Below are 6345 nucleotides of genomic sequence, written 5' to 3' on the forward strand. Positions count from 1 at the left end.
ATCTTTGCACACAATGGGAAAACCTATATTAATACTGATACTTTCTAAAACACTATTCTTGGAAAAATGGAATAATAAACAACACGAGGTTTTCTGACATGCTCTTTATGCTCCTTTCTCTATAGTCAATACTTGAGGTATAAAATAACTCTTATCACATATCGTAATCCAACAAGGTTCTAAAAATAAAAAATAAACGTTCTTTTCGGATAACAATATACAAAGGGCAGTGAAGTTAAACATGTGTTTCATCCTCAACAACGAATAACAGTTACAACAATATCTAAACATTACATCTACATATACCTGCTCCATGTCTAACTGATCCTTTACACGAAACTTCTGCAACGAAAAGGGATTTTTTTTCTCCATGAGAATGGCTATTTTTTATTCTAACACGACCAGCAAATAACCTACATACATGTAGAGCAAAATCTATTTCGGGTTATTCTGCAATAAACCACTCGCGTGCAATGACGTCATCCGATCCAGGTGCGTAGCACGGTCGTAAAAAGTAGTTACCATTTTTTCTTACACGGTTGATACTAGTATGTCGTGTTAGAATCGAAATAACAAGTTCCCAAGTGTGATTGATTGCATAGAATAACCCGAGTTTTTCGTTCTTATGCGAAACAATATATCACTCAGGCTTACGGCCTTCGTGATATATTCTTACGCATAAGAACTCAAAACACGGGTTATTCTACGATAAACCACGTTTGGGAACTTATTATTTCTTAAATAATCTGCGATTATAATTGATCATAAAGATGGACACATACAGATGTTGAAAAAAAAAACAGCACAGACATGACAGATAACAAGACTAAGATAATCATTAATCTAGTTATCGTAGCAACTTGAAACTGTGTCTCTTATATATATGTCGCAAGGAGTTTATACCTTTTTAAGGTTTGAAACTAATCAAAACCCCTATTAGCAGTAACGTGTAGCAATGCTCCTAAACTTGCCTGTCAACAATTTCTGACGAAATGTGTCTGATAAAAGAGAAATTTAATGTTGACTCTGTTTTTACAGATCCAAACTATTCAAAGATATGTAGCCGTATCAGAAAACAAGTTATAACTATGAAAGGAGATAATTTAATGGTATATTAGAACCAAATTTCATATTTAAGGAAAATGAACAATTACTTCATATAGTTTATGTAAACATGATGAACTTAACAAGTTTATGTGTATTGACAATACTGTGCATTAGGTTTAAAATAGTACACGGTGCCCCATGTGGTTCTGGGACGATCTGTGTATGAAAAGAATTGGAACCACTGCCTTACCCTTGCATGATCGTAATAGGCGACTAATAGGGTCTTAACACTTGGTTTTGCTGTAACTCTGTGATTCCAGCAGCTATACAAATTTTGATTCCATACCTCATGTTTTTATTTCGATGTAAATGAGATGTGAAATCAAAATTTGTAGTCTTGTTTGGCGCCATATAACCTATACTGTGTTGGTGCGCAGTAAAACCCAAATAAATAAATAACTAAATAAGTACACACTGTATAGATAAACAAAGTATAAATGTGTACTACCATTAAAAACTGGCTGGTTTTTTATCAATCAATTGTTACTGCATATGAATATAGCTCTATAATATTCAAACTTAATATATATTTAGTAAAGTTAAATACATTATATCAGGATTTTATACATTTGAAGTAAACATCTTAAGATAAGATATTTAAGTGGAAGATGCCACTGGATAGTATGAAAAACGACTGTCTGGCATATGTGAAGGAGTGTGACCAGTCTAGAGTTACTTAACAGCAAAACAATTAAAGATGGTGCTTTCAAATTGATACAGTATCGAATTTTAAACCTAATTGAAATGTATGCAAGCAAACAAGCTTTCAAAAATGCAATAGTGTGACAAAGCAGACATTTTGCCAAGAAACTTACACTTAACGTATGATGGACAAAAACATTGACGTCATTGGGCCATTTGGCTGTCCTTGGCAAATATTTAAACCAAAACTCTTTCTTGCCGACATTTCTATAATATTAGCAGGTAAAGTTTAAAATATAAAAAATCATTAAACTCGTAAATAAGAGTTGAATTAGTTTTAGGCTACAAGTGCAAAAACATAAGTTATACATTTTTAATAAGTTATACCTTCACTTGATGGTGAAGGGGTATGTAAAAAGCAGATATATGTTGAACAAAGTACACCAACGATTTTGATTCAGACAATTTTTATTTCATAATTCATTTGCAATTTGAATGATACCTTACTTAATATAGATTTATCCCTGCCCTTAAATGGAAGAGGAGTTTCAGTAACATAGTCGATTCCGTGGGAGTACTTATACCAATACCTGTTTTTCGCATGTTAACTGAAAACTTCCGACATTCATCAGTGTTGCAGACGAAGTGTTATCTTCTGTCTAATCATCTAGAGAATCGGGGATCGAACTCGCGACCTCGATATTTCCTTTCTACTGAGTTTTCAGTTACTATACAATTTGCTTCCATTCCGTAATTTATTCTATGCAGCTCCAACACGGTGGCGATCTCCACAGGAACATCGTAATTAGCATATCACGTGGTCACCAATGGCACGCGGGAAACGAGAAGATGTTCTAGCGTTTATCTCCGCAATTAGTGGCAATAATTAATTTGCCAACGTAATTGGTGGCAATTTACAGCTATCATTAGACGATAATTCTTGAAGTAAATGATACGAGGCAACACGGAATCACAACGGTAGCAGCTGGAGAGATATCAAGGGAGATGTTAATATTTTACTCCAAGATACTTTAATCGTTGAATTGCAGAAGTTTTCTGTTAATATCACTGCAATACAGCCATCATAAACTTGCAATCGTTTGTTTAAATGTGTATACTTAATCGAAGTCTTAATTCTCTGATTGTAAGGGCACTTAAAACACTCATTTTACAACAGCAAATAATAAACATGTGATCTATTATAATACCAGCTATGTATTAGCAATTTGTTCTCTTTTATCATTATCGTTTCTATGTTTTTTATGCATGATGATTTTGATTGCTGGAACTTAATGGAGCAATTATGGAATATGTAAAATAATCTGATTTGAGTGGGTTGTTGCATTTCTTAATCAAATCTTGGATTTTTCATATATGATTTTGTATTACGTTAAATCGCAATTTATAAAGCTAATAGTAGGAAATAATTTTTCCTCACGTATATCAGAAAGATCGTCACATGCGCAAATTTATTTCTGGCATCCCCAAGGAACCAAAAATTTGTGTTTTTCTTTGTCATGTTCGCAATGTTATATTCTGTCTGGCGATTTGGCTGGCAGAAAGACTCGCCCTCCTTGTGAAATAATTTACTGATACAAATTTAATTATTGAGATAAGGCTCTACACTGACGATTAACGTGACACGAGTCCCTGTGGAGATAATAGCACGGTTTGGAAAGATGAAAATTTATTTTGGATTAATTTTCCCAGTTGATGATTGACTAAACTCGAGCTCTCTGGCTAGAGATTAATTCCAGAGGTAAAAAGTTTGTAAAACACCGTGATTAGAACAACAGGGTCTAGGATAAATGCCAGGAGTGAAACATCAGCATTAATCATTAATTAATGACAATTGAACTGAATCCCAAATCTCTTCCTTCTCAAAGATTTTAACAAATGGATTACAGGAACAAACTGCGTATCCATCATTTAATTCTGATAGTTTCTTTTGTTTTAAATTCGTGACATTTGATTAACAGAAGAACGCACCCCAGACTTGTGTAAAAATTGAAATTTTGACAAATTGTTAGTTAAAAGAAAACAATAAGATATAGGGAGAACGTATTCATGGAAACATACAGCTTGTAAAATATTCTCTGCGTCAGTGACGCAGTAAGCATGTAAGTGTAAATATTTCAGTAATACTCTATCTCATACTCATTAAATATAAAATTTTGACTTTATTAATCATTATGATTTTAGATATTTTAGGGGGAGTAAACGTTTTGATTTTTGGGATGTTCATCTGAAGGCATGTCGGATGTTCCCCCAGAGTTCTCATTGTGTTTTGTGCGTTTCGCCTACTTCCATGTCAACTCTAGTAATATGTAATTCAAAGTCTGTCATTTATATGCACATGGTTCTATTCTAACTGTTTATTATAAGTATTATTTATTAGTGTTAATTTTTATGCTTTCGTGAAATATTTTGTTCATTATATAACTTTCTTATTTAATTTAACCTTGTGATAGATACTTGTAGTTTAATCTAAGTCTCTCAATATTTCATATGACCTACATATTTTAAATATGATAAGATAAGATATGATAGGTTTATTAAAGTATCACTTTGTATGATATACAAACATATAAACATTAAAATAACATCACATATAAAACCATGCAAACCTTTCTAGCCAGAAATATGAGAGACTAAAATCTATTCACAAATATCTTAAGAATTTCCTTCTATTTACAGACTAAATTTAGTAAGCAAAAAAACATTTAAGTAAATTCTATTAAAACTGTAGGACCAAGGTAGTACTTCTACATAAGTATTTACACATTTGTAATTATTCAATGATATAAAAAATTTCTCCTTACTAAAATAGGGTTTGACAAATAATAAAGCGACTTCTGGACTTTTCAGCAAAAAAAAAGCTGCTTTCTCCGAATCAATTAAACTTGTGTAATTTATATTGATTCTACAAGTTTCTAACAGTAAATCTGTTCTAATAGTATTGTACCATGAACAATATAATAAAACATGAAGTTCACCCTCAACTTTAGTGGAACACTTAAAACAATATGACTATGATTAACACATGATTTTGTCTTCCCTTTTAGCTGCTTTATCTTTGTAGATCTCTATTCTAAAATAAAGCTTTTTGCATCTAAAGTAAAGCTTTTTTCTCTCAAATTACGGCTGAAAAAGAGTGTCCCTCTTTCCAGACACGTTAAATTGGGAGTTGTCTACAGAACCGTTTGATTAATTTCAGATACATGTATGTAAATATGAAAAGTAAACTAAAATCTGTGAAATGGTCACATATTAATGATGAGTAATATAGAAATCGGGGAAACGAGCAATGAGAGAGATTAGGGATTGAAGAATTTGCCAAAACTGCCGCTATAATATAAATCATACTGACAACTGCTCTACAGGCTGGACAACTTTTTTTTCCATCTCTGTATTAACATGTCATCAACTGTACTAACTCTATTACTTGTATGACCTGAACATTTAGAAGGAAACTAGTGTTCTAATCAATTAAATTACGATCGAGCTGCTGCCATTTAAAGCACGTGCCTGGAAGATGTCTGCCTCACATCTCGTGTGAGATCGCGCGTGAAATCGCGATAAAAGAAGAGATAACATGATGTCAAGACTTTCTGTTTTGCGTGAAACTCGTGTTTTGAAATGGTGATATGGCTATTAAATAAATGTTTTAATCGTTTTAAGAATCAAAGACCACCATGACGTTTCAATAGAAAACCGTTTAAAATTCCAATGTGTTCTGGAACTCCCAGCTGGCTGGAATTCCACACAACACTGACTACGTCATTGACGCATTTTTCGCACGAAACTGGTATTGCTAGCTGGCAGTACAAAATGCGTTTTTCTTCAGAAAAAATTCTGTTCTAACGAAAGTCAAATTTAAATCATTATGAGCAGTTAGTTAATAAAAGCTGTGTCCACCATAAATACGCAAAAAGTATAGCATAACCTTTGATAGTAAATTCAATAGCAATTTATTTTCTTAAACTATGTAGAAAATATAATTATATTTGCGAAACATTGTAACCAAATACAAAACTTCATATTAAAAAGTAAAGACATTAAAACAAGTTGTGTATTATTGGTGTTGCATTCATGAATAATTCTGTAAGTTTGCACATCCTCAAGTTTTAATAGAAAACGGGTATCCATGTGCTAGAAAAAATCAAATCTGATGCTACTCTTGCCTCTTCAACTTTCACTCTTTTTTTTTAAAGGCCTTAAAGTGTTCAATTATCTCAGTGACATTTTAAACGGTTTAACAACGCGTGATAAATTACCTATCAACTTGCTTAAGATGTCATTTATTTATCTTAAAGGTGCCCAAATTGGCTGATAGGGATATAATGGGTCAATATTTTTCATAAGCGGTATAAATTTCAGATAAAGCCATAATCCATTAGAGGCAATATGTTCGTCTTGTTTGTTCATGGATGATATTCACGAATTATTCTAATAGCCCCCGAGTTTTAATAGCTGATAAGCATCGTTGAAAGACATTTTAAAACCCGGAGATATCGCTACGTGCGGAACACTTAATCCGTAAAATGTGTAACCAATTACTAACGTAGAAAATACTTAATGACTCTTTTGCTCATA

Source organism: Mercenaria mercenaria, chromosome 9, assembly GCF_021730395.1.
Source record: "Mercenaria mercenaria strain notata chromosome 9, MADL_Memer_1, whole genome shotgun sequence".
NCBI classification, from domain to species: Eukaryota; Metazoa; Mollusca; class Bivalvia; order Venerida; family Veneridae; genus Mercenaria; species Mercenaria mercenaria.